Raw genomic sequence first — 17,027 nt, forward strand, 5'->3', positions numbered from 1 at the left:
TACATTTAAAGTGTATTAGTGATTATGTTACATGAGTTTAATTTAACTGTATATTATTATTATTGTCCCATGATGTTGAATAGTGTTCAAGATGATGAAAGCCACATTATTTGGGGACCACAATTAAAGTAATCATAGAATGTCACAAATATTAAGTCATTTAAAATTTTTGACTATTAAAACTACACTGAATATATTCTTACCCATATCTATTACAATAAAGTCTCTGCCTATGTTTATTTATCTATGTACAATCCCAGAATCTTTGCAAATGGCTTAAACTTTTAGCATTTTTCAGATCCGTCATTCATATTTCTATACTTCTCTCCCAAGAAGCGTGTACAATTTTCACTCCCACCAGCATGTGTGTGAATGCCCCACCCCAGTCCTGGCTGGAATCGCTGTGCCGTGTAACTCTCATTGTTTTCAGGAGTGACTTATAAAATCTCATTTAAGTTTCAATGTCTTTAGCGGCTAATGATATTTAAAAGGTTTTATTCTTTGGGCTGTTTTGTCAGTTGGCATATTGATATTTTGGCTTATGTTTTCTAATGCTTTTTGTTAGTTTTTAAATGCACATAAGTACTTATATTAAACATAATAACCTTTTATCTGTCAAGTCGCTAAAAAATATGTCTCTGTAGGAGCAATATTGGCCTTTTAATATTAAAATATTTTACAAGTCTCAGTTTTTAAAAAATTTGGTATAGCCAAATCTAGGTGTATTCTATTGCTTTCCCCATAAATTGTTCAGGCTCACTCAGAGACCGGTTAACAGCACACTGCAGTCCTTTTTATTATTATTACCTACTTCTTTTCATCAAGCTTCACTCAAGCTTCATCCTCTTTTCTCCTTGGTGCCCCAGCTCCCTGTCCTAGCCACTGTCCACAGAGCACTGGTCCCGAGAGCCACCCCCTTCAGACAGAAGAGGGGGACTGTGCCCGATGTCACCTGAAGGAAAGGCTCAGAAATGCTGGTTTTTTTGATGTGGAGAAGAGGTGATTACATTACTTTTCAAATTCACGGTAGAATCACAGTTGCCTGTCAGAAACATCGGTCTAGAGAGCCTTTGGAATGTGTCCTATTATCCGGGAGGAACAAGAGGTGATCCGCACTGTCCTGGTGCTTTTTTGGACGGTGTCATCACCATGTGCCAAAATGGAATCAAGCAAAACTAAACCAGGTGGCTGTCAGTAACAATAGGAAACACTTGAGCCTCTCTGCTTGGCCCTGGGGTCTAGATCTTCAGCAGCCTGGCCACCCAGGATGTGGGGATGGCCCAGCACCATGAAACCATTACATGCATAAACAAAGAGTGACTTAGGGATTATTCAGGTTCATCTGAGAGATCAAGGCTGGTGGTATAAGAGCCTAGATTCTGAGTCAGACGACCAGACTGCCCTGCACCCACCTCGGCCAGTTCACTGACCTCAGGCAGCTCTACCCAGCCTCTGTCATTCGGGCCCTAATACTCACAAATGTGGACCCTGATAATGCCCCAACTTCTGGTGCCAGGACAGCATCTGGCACATGTCAGTTATGAATATTGAGAACCTGACTAAAATTTGAAAATAGCTAGAAAACCATTTCAATACCAAGCTGGTGTTAAGTATGTTGCAACAACATAAATTTAGGTGTTTAATATCAACACACTGCAATGTGCTAAACTCACTTTTTATCCAATTCTGTGGCAGCTGATGGAGGTGGGACCTCAGCGAGGGCGAATGAAAATCACTGGAAAAGAGTGCTTTTGAATGAGGAAATGGAAGAGTCAAGAAGTCAGATCCTGGAGTTTGTTTAGTGGGAAATAAATGGGGGAGGGTTTGGAGCAAGAAAAGCAAAGAGCTCTTATTTATAGGGAGAATATTTGACATACTCAGAATGTAAGAAAAGTACTTGTCTGTTAAAACTCACAGGTTCATAAAATCAATCTTTTAGAAAAGAATGAATTTCAAAAGATTTATTAAAGCTTCCTGAGGTCTTCAGCATGTCCAAACAATATCTGTGTAGGCATCCCCTCTCTTCCTTTCCACCTCACTTTATAAAGCTCGGCACTTTCTCCTACAATGCCCTCCGCCCCATCCTAAGCTTTCCTCTTGTTTTCTGCTTATAACCTTTACAATACTTTCATGAGCATATGCTATAATTCTCTCTCCCTTTCTTTATCTTCTTGTTCCTACAAGCTGGCTTGAATAAAGGAGTCATTATCAGCAGGCCCACAATGGACCCAGACATCCTCAGTCAAGATGTTGTGCAGATGAAATATTGATCAGTCCTCCATGAGTAATCGTGCTCCCATGAAAGGAGCACGCAGACGGTAATGGGTCTGCCCCTGCCAGCCACAAACGAGGCATTCAGCGGCACAGAGTCCAGTCCGCAGATTATAATTACTCCCTACAACAATAAACGTCAGGACTGTTTTTATTTATGGGCCACAATCAATGAGCGTCTGTGGGCTACACATTGAAAATTCATTTTACAAACCAGCACCCCGATCGGGTTGTTTGCTTTTGTCCAGTGACTGCCGAGAATTAACCCAAAGTTGTCTGTCGGGCTCTGGCAGCCAGGACGAGGAGCTGGGGCCACGTCCAGGAGAGAAGGGTCAGGGGGACGGCGGGAGATGTGGGAGCTAGCGCAGGTCAGCACACTGCACGCCCCACAGAGAGAGGCCTCTGGAGGAGCACCAGGCTGAGCGGCTGCCACGTGCTGCTGGTAGTGGCCCTGCTCACCATCTGTGACCTGACTCAGATGAGCACTGACAGCCCCACCACCCTGGGAGGGCAGTTAGTTGGATGGGCAACTGCAGCCAGCTCTAAATCTTCTAGGTGTTAGCACCCCTGGATACTAAAAGACACCACAGAGAACTTTTTCCAACTTGTCACTGAAAAGAGATGTAGATTTTGATAAACGTAAATTTTTTAGTTGGTTTGCTCGAAATCCCAACACCTAGAAGTACATCCCACTGCTAGATCCCACCTCTAGACCCTGGCGCTTCTGTGTGAGAAACAGCATGTCTGTCAGTCACTGATCATGTGAGAAGACGCCTATTGGGAGTTGGTGGGGCCTGTTCAGGAAACTGAGGGTGGTCTCAAATCACCTCAAAGTGACAACATCCAATGGCTGCAGCTCTGGAAGGAGAAGGTCCAGAGGATGAAGGCAACTTCAGGAAGACCTGAAAGTAAGTGTCCTGGGACCCTGAGTTTTTGAGTAAATCAGAGCCCAGGGTCTGGCTTGTGTGTATGAGCTTCTCTGTATCGAAGAGCTGACCTATAAAGGGGATGACCCAGCATGATATGGGCTGAATTCTGTCCTTTCGAAATCAGTATATTGGAATCCTAACCCCCAGCACTTCAGAATGGGACTGTATTTGGAGAGAATGTCTTTACAACGGTAAGTCAAATAAGGTTAGCAGGTGACATCCTTATAAGAAGAGGAGATCAGGGGCACAGATGTACATAGAGAGAAGACAGCCATCTACAGCGAGAGGAGAGAGGGCTCAGGAGAAAACAAACCTCCCACCACCTTGCTTTTGTACTTCCAGGCTACAGAATCTTGAGAAAACACATTTCTGTTGTTTAAGTCCCCAGTCTGTGATTGTTATGGTAGCCCACACAAACTAATACTCATGGTATTAGCAAAAAGACAGACCCTATTCAAAGGACCCAGGATAGGAGATGTAGCTGGTGACGTCAAATCAGCCTTGGCTCTGCTGGGAAGGCCTTGCCCAGGTGCATCCTGCCAAGAAAGTGCCAGGGATGTTGCCACCAGATGGATCTCAGGGTTTGGTCTGTGTAGACTGGAAAGCCAGCTCTTACCTTCCAAGTTTTATATTTAAGTCAAGAAGATGTGTTGTTGGTAAAATTACTAGGGCTCAGTGCTGTAGAGGTTATGGACAAAAGCATGACTATGACTGTTTCCCTAAAGAAACAAAAGTTCCAGGAATTGTTGCCCCACTCTCCCTTCTGGAAATATGCTGTTGGACATTTCACTTTCTTCAGTAATTATAGAGCCATCCTCTGAAGGACAGCCAAACTCACTTACCCTTCTGTATCCCATAACACTTCCTCCTTAATGACAAATTGTGTCCATTCGGACTGAAGACTCTAGACCAGGAAGAAACACTGAATAAAAAGTGCAACTCAGAGGTAAAGTGGGGCAAGGAGAAGGACTGGTTCCCTGCACGGGGCACCAGATGAAGGGCTGGTAACCACTGTGTGTAGGGGATGGCTGGTCCTACTGAAAGTTAATAGAATAGATTCTGGTGATGGGGATGAGGATCAACTTCAGCATCCCCATTTATTCTAACCAAAATCTGAAGATGGTGATTTGTGCTTTATAACTCTATTAATAAGATGGCTTTGGGGTTTGCAAATTTAAAGTAGCTGATCTTCCTTGCCTGTTCATGAAAACACCAGAGAAGCACTTTCTAACGAGAATGCCTGAGAAGGTGGCTGCCCTCCAACCTCAGCAGGACCAGTGCACAGGGAGAGGTCTGTTCTGCACCCTTGCTTGCTGCCCCTCCCCTGGTCTCAGTCTGTCCCCCAGCAATGGTCCTCTTCTTCCTGGAGAAGCACTCACCTGCCTGCAGTCCAAGCTGATGGGTCAGCATTGCTCATCTTGGAGAAAGAGCCCTTCAGGGAGGGGTTCTCTTCTCCCCTTTAGAAAAGTCATCTTCTTCAAGATGAGCCTTGAGGGTGTTAGAGGAAGGAGCTGGGCTCAGGCATCAAACTATGAACTCTCTCCTACTAGTTCTTAATGTTGGGCAATGCATAACCCTCCTCTGGCCCCATATTAGCTGGAAAGAAGGAATCAATGTGGTACCCTACATGGGGCATCTGGGATAGAGGGGGCTGCCCGATCCGATGGTGGAAGCATCATAATTTGAAATACTACGCCTTGTATCCAGGGATGGTTTAGGCATAGCAAGCGTGGGACCTATTTTTTATTGAGTTTAACGAGGACTGGATCATTCCCTCCCTTAAATATCAATAATGAGAATGTCAAATGCATGTACAGGGGCACATGTGTACACACATTTATTAGAATCCATTGTATTTAACTATTGTAGAGGAGATAAAAGAATAAGTAATCTCCGCTTACTGTTTTCTTCAGTGCTGAGCCTCAGGGCTTGGCGCCTCTGCTCTGTAATAAAGAGACCCACAGCTGTCCTCTGAGGAAAACATAAAATTGGCATCTTTGAGAGCCACAGAGACTGTGCGCCATGATGTGTCCTCATAGACCTCTGTAAACTCTCTCATCCAGTCCAGTGTGTGGGCATCGCCCTGTCTGTCCCAGACTTCCTTTCCCAGGGACAAATGAAACACACTCAGAAACCTACTGAGGGATGGGCAATGGATGACAAGTTTTTGCCCTTGTTGTGTTTTAAGGTCAGTTGTAATAACTTAGTTATTATGGTAACAGAGAATAACCAAAAACAGTGACTATCCATTGTCAGAAATAAAGGAATAATTTTCCAGTTTATTTTGCCTGTACAATGTACAGCTTTTCTTTTCTTTTTTTTCTTCTGCAATTTCAAACTCCGACACACATCTCTACAGCACACTTCAAGAACCAGACCGTTTTTAAAATTAATTTTTAATAATGTGTAATAATCCGAGTGGCCCTGGTCTGTGTGCCGAATTAGAATTCCTCTGATAGAAAAAGAAATATTTGTGCAGAGTTTTATGAGCAAAGTTGACCCGAGGCTTCCTGAGGCTGATTGAGAAATTGCAGGCAGTTGCTTAACCCCTTCCCTTCCCTGCTCAGTTTCCCATTTCCCCACTCTCCACCAAAGCATCAGTCACTTCAGTTTTATTAGATGGACCAAGACGGAGAAGACAGGCTTCTAGATATTGGGAGAAAGACTCCAAGGTGGAGAATGGGCTTTATTTAAGATGCCCAAGACCGTGAGGTCACAGGTCGACCCTTTCATCCCACCAGGCACAAAGCCTCAGTCTTCAGAGACCAAGGGAGGAAACCCAAGTTGCCTGAGCTGCACTCCTTGGAGGAGGAGGAGGTCTGGCCCTGGCAGCTCCTGGTCTGCCATCAAATTCCTTTGCCAGGGGCCTGTCACTCTGAAAAATGGGTGTTCACAAGGGGGTGGGGTATCCTAATACCCCAATAACAACAGGCGTGATGTTGGCAATGCTACCTCTTTCTACAGATGTTGGGATGAGGGGTTAGTCAAGGTAAAGAATATTTTTGAGCCCCCAAAATAAAAAGCCCAAAACAACTGGGAAGTGGTCACCTCATGTGTATTAGCTATGTGAACTTGCCATCCAGGAAAACATAAAAACATAATGTACTGACAGCAGACACCTGCCCTGGTTTTGCTACGATGGTCACACATTTTAACCATTCCAAGTGACTCAGAAACACTAAATCTATGGCTCAAAGGATGCTCTTTCCAAAAACAGATATTTATTGCTAACACCCATTCTCCAAGGGAGATTAAACCTAAAACCAAAGCTTTGAAGTTCTAAGAGAAGATATAGGCTGTGGTTAAAGGAAGTGACTTCTTTTCAGTGCAGCCATTAATCTAGGTCCATTTATGCTGCAGTGGCCTTGCCTGGCATGAGCTATTTCAACATGACAATCACAGTGGTGTTTGGGTTATTAAAAATAACACACTTCTTAGGGAAAGTCTAAAGCAAATGAAAGTCTGTAAGTGAACTTAGAAAACATCAGTTGAATTTTAATCTGTGCTTTAGAGCAGATCACATAAAAGTTTTTGTTAACCAACAATTTAAAATGACTCCGCTTCACCTCAACTTTGCAAACAGCGGTGACTTGTTTTAAATCAGCAACTTTCTATGTCACAACAAGAAACAAGACACAGGTGACTGTGAAAACATGGGCTTCACTTACTTGAGGAGGGGCACGCACCTCATTCCATCCGCTTCCTCTGAATGTTTGTAACACACTCACCCACCTCTCAGATCTGCCAAATGACCACCCTGACATCTTCATGTCATGGTGGGCTCCTTCCCATCAGACATGTCCACAAAGCCCTGCTATTGGGGTGCTGCAGGCAGCAAGAGCAGGAGCTCCAACCCATGAGAAATAAGGCAGCATAGGCCAGCAGGCAGTTTCCACTGGCCCTTTCTCCACTTGGAGGTCTATCACCTCTTCACTTAATCTCCTCTCTCAGTCTGGAAGTGCAATTTTATCAACCAGAAAACCGAGGGACTAATCTTCAGCAAGTGTGCAGCCCAGCCTTCACTGGTGTTCATCATCCATGTTACCTCAATCTTCTTGTGTATCTGTCTCTCCATGGCCTTGGACTTGTCTATCTGGGGAGAGAGGTGGTGACCTGACATTTCCTGTGGAGCACGGTTCCCTCCACGGTATTGTCTCCCCTACTATTCTTAGGTGACGCGGAGCTTCCCTTCTGTTGGGTACTACTCTGCCTGGTTTCCGGAGTTGTAACTGCCCCCCATGGCTAAAGCTGAGTGAGCGACCTCTGGAATGCGAGCCACTTAGGAGACAAAGCTTGTCTCTGGCAGCAAACGCTGCTTCTGCTTCATCCCCCTGCCCCCAAAGCTTGGTTGGTTAATCAGAGACAAGTATGACTCCTCAGAGGAGGGGCAACCTAAGCCAGACACGATCACTTGGGAGGCCATCATGGAAGGACTCAGGGGGCTACAACAAAGAGGGAGTGATGGACCCTCGCCCCCCAGCTATTCTGACATAGCCGGAGACCCCATGTCCTCTGGGAGAAGCACTTCCTGGCTCTAATCCACTTATTCCTGAAAACCTGTGTTGGGGGAGGCAGTGCAACTTCTTGGTGGCTAGAGCGGGATCCGGGGTGATCAGGCATAAGAAAGAATTCCTGAAGTCCTGTGAGGTCTGCTTTTGCTAAAAGTGCTTTCATTCATATGATAAGGGTCCAAGCAGGAAATGAGTATGTCTCCCAAAGTTTCTGCAACCCCCTTACTTGACAGACACTGACTCAGACTAAGCCCTCAAATTTCTTTGAAATGTTATCTACTATTTGATCCTTACTAACTGTATTCCTGTGTATTACAACCCAATAAAAGCCGCTGAGGAAGGGGCTCCTGACCCTTTTCCTCTGAGAGACTGGCTACCTCTCCTCCCCAAGCAGATCATGTGTTGGTAATGTTACTTTCATCCATGGCAGATGGGGCGACTTGCTGGCAAAGTAGCCCCAGACCCTTGCAACCACACAAACCTCAAGGCATGGCTGGAGGCTGTGGTCTCTCTGCTCCAGAACCTATTAAGAGCCCCTTTGTGCCCACATCCTTGCTTTGCTGCTGAACCCCTTTCTGTGTCACTTGCCTGACTTCCAAAGCATCTGAACCATCGCACTGGGGCCCTCACAGCCCACAGTCTAAGCTTAACCTTTGCTTCGTGCCCTGGACCACAGACAAGCCAACATTCTCTGCTTCTAGGATGAGTCCAGGCTGAGCCTGAGGTGGGCCCAGGCAGCCTCCAAGGACTCATCTGTGACCTGGGTGTTTATGTGCAATTAAGATACACAACAGCAATGGGCTGACTATGAGCACCTCCCAGAAACAAGGGCAAATGCAGGTCAATGGCACTGCTACCTGGTGAGTGATAGCTCAGCCAGGGTGATGACATGGTGACATAGTGACATCACCATGGAACACGGGAGCCTTGCAATGAACAGCCCAGCCCACCACCATCTGGGACCACCAGTACCAGGGTCTCTGCAAGGGTGGAGCTTGACTACGGGAGGGAGGAACTGTCAGAGGTGCACTGGCGGACAGCAGTGAGGGGAGTTAGGGAAGTCTGGGCAGGGGCAGTAGTCTCGCCCATGGACACCAACCCAGCAGCACCAAGGCCTGAGAGAGAAGAACAGTCATCACCAGAACAGCGAAGCTTCCTCACTGACTGACCCCAAAGTGAAACAGCCTCTTCAGGCTCCTGAAGTGTGGGGCAGGGTGGCCGAGTGCAGGCTGGGACAGGTGGGTGGAAGGCCACAGTCTGAGGGGGCTTTCCTCCCACAGCACACTGTTCCTTTCCTTTCACTTATGAGGCACCTCACACTTGTTTCTAAAATCCTTAAAATATCTATTTAAAGGGCTTTATGGTCATTGAAAGCATTTTTTAATTAATATATAAGACATTGAAGGGAGCCTGGTATGAAGGGAGGAGAACCATCGTATGTAAACAGCACTGGGAAACCAATGGGGAGAAGCAAGCAGTGCAAATGGGGCGTCTCGGGAGATCTATGTCCCAGTAGAGAGTCCCTTGCTTCTAAATTCTTCTGTGTGCCCACAGGGAATAAGGAGGGTCTCTGTTTGTGCAAATCAAGCCATAAATTCCATGGAAATAAGTCGCTGCAAACCCTTTTTTAAAACAAGAAGTCCATTAGGAACAAATATTATTTTATTGAAATGGGATTAGTTTAAATCACTCCCCAAATAGTAGCTAAAATTATAAAACCCCTGACAGATTCATTTGATAAAACTGGAGCAAAGCTCTCATTTCCAAGACATTTTTGTTCCAGTTGTAGAGACTATTGTCTCAACCACATGAACAGTAACTTTTGACACCCTCCTCTGAGCCAGATATGTTTCTGGGCACTCAAATGCCTGAAAGTATCTAAAGAAACTTTAACAGAGATCACAACATGAACTAATGTCAAGCCTGTTTGCCAAACTCCCAATTTACAAATCGGTATTGGTAACGAATAGTAATACCCTCTGGCCTTAAAAATAAAATGCTTTTTCTGAGAGGTTTCATTAAAACAAATGAAAGAAGTGAAAGCAAATTCAAATGTTCATTTTTGTCCTGCAAAAGTATGAAATTTTAAAATAAAACTTAAGTACTCTAAGAACTTTAAAACTTTTTCACAATCAAGCCTTATTTATAATAAGAAAGAAACTCCCTTCTCTTAAACAACAAAACTTTATAAGAAAAGTTAAAGAGCTACCAGATACTGCAAGTCAGGGACACATAACAACTGCCTTTCCTCTTAGGTGTGCGTTGGTGTCATTTTCAAGCAGATGAAAAAGTGACTGTAAGATCCAGCCAGGATGCACATCGCTTGCCACCCCCAACATTGCTCTTGTCGCCATAGCTTTCCTGATGGAACTCAGTGAGAGAATTCCAGAGTCTCTGCCCGCAGCAGGAGGGGAAGCATTGGTAGGTTAATTTGGGGTCAGGTCTGGGGACTTCGTAGTGTTTCGTGTGGGGCAATGGGGTTCCTTTAGAAACAGTCTCCAGTGCTGCCCATCCTCGCTTCTGGGCAAGAAAGGGCAGGAAGCCCTGCCTGCCCTGTCCCACCCACCAGGTTCTTAACCAGAAGTGGCCAGTGTGGAGAAGATGGTGCTGGGGCCCAATGGTGTGAAACAGAGACACCTGCTGGCAGAGCCGCAGGAGATGCCTGCCCTGCTCCTGGCTTGGTGGCCCAGAATGGATTAAGCATTTGTAATCTGTAGACTTAGAATAGGACATAGTTTCATACTCATGAGCTTATGTGAAATCTGAAGAGCATGTTGTTTCTCCAAAGCTGTGCTCTGGGAGCTAAGCCCATTCTTGTGGTGACTGCCTTGGGGACCAGAGGACTCACCAGGAACAATGTAGCTAGTGAGATGACCAGATTATACCCACCATCGTTATATTTCTGTATGTGCCTGTTTAATCCATGGACTTCAACTCACAGATAAAATAGTAGACACCAGACATCAAATCAGCTTTGAAGTGATGCTGTGAGGGTGGAGGCTGGCCTAAGGGCTGGATCTGGTGGTGGAAATGCCACCAACAGGCCCATGGGTGGGTAGGACTGAAGTTCACGCTTGCTTTGGAGAAGCAGCTCTGCTCCCAGCTCTTTCCGGGGTCTTACATGATCTTCCAAGCGAAGCATCGGGGCCTGGCAGCTCCTGCGGCTCCCTGTTGATTTTATCACTGAGGCTGAAACACAAGGGCAGCTACCAGAAGCAAAAGTGCTTAGCAATTCGGGGGCTGGGGACCGATTGAGAGTATGGGTTGTCTGTTTTATTTCATTTATTTGTTCCTTTAATGGCATTCTTTTCTCATAAGCACTATTTTATGGCGAGTCCATCTGGAAGTGCAAGGACATTTCCGACACCCCGGACAGTCACTGCCTGGAGCTCTCCAGACATCCTGCCGAGCCACTGTGTATTTTAGATGCAGGCGTGGGATCCTTGAGTGATGGGCACGGGGGGTTGCCCCTGTCCTCTGAAGAGCAGCTGAACCTCATGCTGGGCCTCCCAGCCTTGGCTCACAGGGCCTTGGCACAAACATATCATTCTCTGTGTGGCCACCCCCCAGCAGGGAGGCCGATCCTTTCTCGGGGAACGATTGAACCATTTCACCTGCACACACTCATTTTCCCACTTGCCTCATGACGCTTCAGCCCAGGCTTTCAGGAACCAAGTCTGACTTCCAATCACAGAGAGGACTGGCCCTGGCTGTCCTCACCTGGGACTTGAAAGTCTGCACCAGTTGGCTGTGCTGGGCCTTCACATCTGAGCTGCAGTCCTGTCTGATGTCACTTCTCAGGGTCGGGCTGGGGCAGGGGCCGCCAGCTCAGGTCTAATTGTTGAAATGTGTGCTTAGCGCACGTGAAACAATGGCTCCCAAGGAAAAGACAAAACCCCCACAGAGGTGCTGCATCATGAAAAGAGAGCTGTTTGGGAGCCTGGTTTCCTGAATAGACTTGTTAAGGACCATGGCTGATGGATGCTGAGCAAGCGCGGGAGGAGGCCCGGCCCTGCCCCTTGTGAGCAGGGCCGGCCGGCCGGCTCCTCTGGAGGTAGGAGCCAAAGCCAAACTCTGCTCTCCCCTCTATTTTCTTTCCATTTCTGCCATGCAAAGATAATCAGGTTTATGTAAAGTATGTGTGCTCTTTTGACAGCCCGAGGTATCTCATTAATTCAATCACACCAAACACCATTGTTCCCCAAGTGTTTGAAATGCGGCTCGGGACCCGCTCTTCTAATCCTGTCAATCACTGTTAACATTTTTCTTGCAGTTGCCATGGCGGGGGCCAGAGTTCATGAAAACACAGAATAAGAGCCAACAAAACAAGAATAAAGACTTATTTGAGATACTCTTTTTAAAGGACATCTACCATGCACAAAACATGGGAAGTGAATGTAGACAAGTTTGCACACTACGCTTGCTGAGAGGAAAGGGGGTAGAAAAAGAATTTGAAAATCAAATAGGCCTATAAAAACTTGACCCAAGAGTCTCTGGGAAAAAACCGATGAATTGCTCCCTCGTAGAACAATGTTCTTTCTTCCGTGTGTTCTTCAGGGGACAATGGTTCGTGTATTATAACACATGCCACCGGGGTCTTTACACTGTGGTAAGCGCTCAGGCCAGCAGAAAGCTGATAGGCAACAACAAGGCCTGCGCACCCGAGACGTGCTCTTTCCCCAGCTTTGCCAAAAACAAGCACTGGGAAAATTATTCATGCATAGAGGCCAGCAAAGCAGGGAAGGAGATTGGCGATGTCACACAGCGAGATCATGTGACACACTTTTTATAAAAAGGCCAACATGCATTCACCCCAAGACATTGTTAAATTCCCATTTTTCCTGCATGAGGGCACCCGCGCCAAGGCACCTCGGGCTTGGGGCTGTTCCTGCTCTGCCACACGGAGTCATGAGACCATGGCACACACACTGGACAAGGTGCAGTGGCAATGACCACACTTCCCGACTCCTGAGGTCACACGTGGAAGTCCTCTAGGAGCACTTTGCAGACACGCTGCACCCAGGCCTGTGCCTCTTCGAGCTGCACACTACTGAGGTCTTTTCTCCTCAGCATGCGGTTCAGCCTTAAGGGTGTTGGGACGAGACCCTACCCCAGGGCCCCTGCTTTTGGCCTCACTTGTCTACTTGGGATAAATGAGGCACAATATTGTGAGGTGAGCTGGTATTTTAAATGTGATATATGTTATTCTTTCATCTTTTGGGTTTTTTTCTATCAGAGTCACTGTATGTTTAACACTGGTGAAGCCCATCCCCACACATCCCCCACTCCCAGTGGGTAAAGGACAGGTGCATCCTTTATGGCTGCAGCTGCACAGGCCTTACCTGCCCCAGGGCCTGCAGCTCAGTCTTCAGTCAACCTTGCTTGAGAAATGAGTCATGGGCCAAGATTTAAAACTCAGAACAGCCCCCCACCTAGTCCGAATGTCCAAGGCAGCCTGAATTCAGCCATTTCTCACTGTCCCCACTGCCAACAGCCCCATCCAAGGCACCAAGCTCCTACAACACTCCTGGGCCTCCCTGCTCTGCCCTGGCCCCTTGCAGCCTGATTGCCATTCCTCCTTGTGTCAGAGCATTCCCTCCTAGCTGTGGACCTCCCAGTGAACTATGGTCAGCTGGCATCAGAAAGCCTGTGTCTTCCAGAATCTCCCTTCCTCACCCACTGGGGCCAATGGCCCCCAGACTCCTCTCTGCCCTTCCTAGCACTGTTTCTGCACCCGGAGCACTGTTCAAAGAGGACCCCTAGTCCAGCTTCCTTCTCCTTGAGGTGCTTTCCCAAGCCCAGAGCTCCTGCCCTGCCATTGCTTCCCACCCACTCCTGCTTCTTCCTTCTCCTCTAATCACACTCCTCCTCCGTCCCCTCTTTGGGTTAGTGGAGAGTTAGCTCAGATCCAAGTTGTGCCCAGCCCTGACCTGCTTTTTAGCCACCTCATTTTTGGTGGTATTATCTTATCATTCACTCTGCCCATCTGTCAGTTGCGTTAAATCCCTATTAAGATCCAATCAAGCTACAAACACAGTGATCTATAAGTGTGCAAGGGGGGAAAATCATGAATGCATTTGACTTAAAAATGAGTTAAATCTCTTCTCCAAGTCAAAAAAAAACCCCATAATCTTAAAGGCATTTTTAAAAATCTGACCTTCTTGCCGTCTTTTTCTTTAATGGTCTCTCATACACTGCAATCTTCTTACACACTTTGCACCAAGTGCCTATACGTTTATTCTGAGCTAGGGTTCATTCATCCCTTTCCCCGTTGCTTACACATTTAGTGTCCAGTGTCATTTGTTCACAGAGGGCCCATGATAATACCTTTCATCATGCAGCTCTGTGAGTTTCAACACTGGGTCCCCGAGTGTTAGGAATACGGGGGGTCCTGGGGTGTGAGGTCTGGACCTGGTGGTGTGTGAGGCTTGGAACCTGCTCACCTCAGGGCACCTGCCTGTGGGCATCTCCGCCTGCTCCTCACAGCCACACCTATGACACCCGTGTGGCTTTACCACTGCCCAGACATCCTCCTTTCGTTTTTCTCTGCTGAACAATTTTGGAAAAAAGAATACTAACTCAGCTAATCCAGGAATATTTTTACTGGCTTCATCATTCTCATCTTATTAAAGCTTACATAGCTCGCTTTTTAATCAAATAGTATATTAGTTTAATAAAAAAAGTTCCTATTTATTCTCACCCTCCAGCATTAACACACTGTGTTTTTTAAGAACCTATATTCCTCACTTTATATTTAATAGGGCTACTGGTAATAGATTCTCTGTGTGAGTGCATTTATGACTCACTTTGTGCCATGCTCACGGCCCTTCCGCTCACCCTGTGCTTTGGTTCGACCACTTATGATGCCACATTTATCTCCCCTTTTCTTTCAGGGACCATTTAGCCAAATCTCAATTTTCCATGACAACGAAGGGAAAGAAATATTTCAACAATCCCAAACTATAGATGAGCTCAACTATTTAATATTTGGTCTTGCAATAAATTTTAATGTAAAACCACATTGATTAAGACTTTTATTTATAGTACTTTGAAGAGAATTGTACAAAACTTTTTAGTTTTTCTAGCTATAAAAAATACTATGGCTATGACGATGTGTGTTTAAGAATATCCCAACTCCTTTACAGCAGCTTGCCTGCCAACTCCCACCACCTGTCTCTCTGTCTAATAAACCAGGATCCCACATACCTCTCAGGTTCTAGACATTTGAAAATAAACCTATGGCCACATATAAAAACATTTCTACATCAAGCATCCTACTGATGGAGATTCAGTTTCCCCAACATAAATCTAAAAGAGGGAAGATGATTCATGGCACTGAGTGGGTGGGCCTTACTAATATTAAAATTAGACTTAATTCCTTAAGGGCAACCAGGAAAGGACGGCTGCCTGCAAGGACACTCACTATCATCCCACCTGCACCTGAGGGTGCTTGACCCAAAGAACTGGAAGCCCCTGTCTGCAACCTGCTCTACTGAGTGGTCCGGTGGGCAGGAGCAGGTCCACTGTGCCCTTAGAAGAGGGGATGCCACCCCTGCAAGCTCAAGGTCCTTATTGCATGGATGTCTTATCAGGAGGATGAGAGAAGCACCTAAGTCATGCTGAACACCTGATGGTGGAAAAGAGAGATGCTACCTGCTAATCCAGACCTGCATGTTATCTACCTGACCCAGCCTTGGACGTCTACACTCACTCCTTTGTTTGAGTTTAAATCAAACAACTGAATAGTTTGGAAGAAGCTGGCTAGCAAATGTTAGTATGAAGTCATGCAAAATTTCAAGGCATGCTTATAACTGTAATCACAAACATCGGTGAGAGAAGTAAAGGGGTTCTGAGTTTGTTAGAAACAAATGAACTGCCAAGGAATGAGTCTTAAATTATGGAGAAAATCTCCCAAGTCTAGACATTATTTTCAACAAAATACTCTGTACTTTCATTACTACATAGAGAGAATCTTTTCCAGTGATTCTAATACTTGTGGGAAGTTCCTCATTGGAGAAGAAGTCGGGAGGTGGGGTCATGGGTGCAGGGTCTCCTGCCTCCAGAAGGGCCTCCCTCACCTGGGGGCTTCCTGAAGGCAGCAGAGCTGAAGGTGCTGAGGGATTCCTTCTGGGTTTATAGGGTACAGGTGAGGCCAGGATCTGAACTCAGATTTGTCCTGCATTCTAGGGTTCCCGACCCAAAAATAATTAGAAGAAAGCAGACCTGCAATTCATAATAAAATCTTAACCTATGAAAAATAAATGCCTGGTCCAGTTAGGGGCAAGGAATTCAAGGATAGCTCAAGAATGTAAAGGTGGGCTCTGGAAACAAGGATCCATGTGACCAAAAACAGCTTTAAATGCATTGTTATCAGACCTCCAGCAGCTCACAGTGTTGTTTAGTAGTGCATTTACTGACTGCTGTTTCCTAGTAAGCAGGGAGCTAGGAGCCCAAGAGGACCAGGAGGAAATAGACAGCAGTTTCTGGAGACATTAACTACCATGCCCAGAACTCACCAGAGGCTGACCATGATAGCCCCACTTCCATCCAGCACCCCCCCAGGGAGAGCAGCAGCCCCACACTGCTTGCAGCTCACAGTTCCTGTGGTAGGTGAAGAGTGCCCTGTGGGAGACAGGCGAGAAAGCAGGTGTGCACTTCTGCCCCTCCGGGGCCCAGACTGCCTAGAAAGCTTATCTCAGCCATATCCATCTGATTCCTCCCAAGTCCATCTTGTCTTCCTCTCCTGCCAGGTAGAAACGGCCTACCCCGAATGTCCAAATCTGCACCTGGACTTCTATCTGCACCCCTTTGCTGGTGCTGGCAGAGCGCTGAAGCACTTTGTTCTCCCAGGATAAAGGAGAAAAAGCCATTCTTGTGAGCCCTTGCAATAAGCTGACACCCACTGAGCATGAGTCTTATTTAACAGAAGAAGAATTGGCCTTCTCTCAGTTCTTCATGAGCATAAAAGGCAATGGTACAACTAGAATTGCTGCCTCTCAAGCTGCTGTCCTTCCATGGTTCACATTGCAGCAATCAGAACTTCCCAGGTGTGCAAAGAACCTTGGGCCCCAGAAGTTCCAGCTCCATGAATCTACTCTGAATCGAGTCTGCGTCACTTCCAGAAAGACATCCTCCTCAAGACATTCTTCTGCCACAGCCTTGAAAAGCTCCCATTCTAATAACAAATACTCTTTGGGTCATCATTTTACTCTCCAGACTTAGGAGATAATATCACCAACTTTTAATTATTTGTGGTGTTGAAGGGAGTAAAGTGTTTATTTGTAATCCCTGGATGTTCTTCAAGTACTTTTTAATA

The sequence above is a fragment of the Artibeus jamaicensis genome, unplaced genomic scaffold (assembly GCF_021234435.1).
Source record: "Artibeus jamaicensis isolate MK-2021 breed Jamaican fruit bat unplaced genomic scaffold, CSHL_Jam_final scaffold_369, whole genome shotgun sequence".
Classification (NCBI taxonomy): Eukaryota; Metazoa; Chordata; class Mammalia; order Chiroptera; family Phyllostomidae; genus Artibeus; species Artibeus jamaicensis.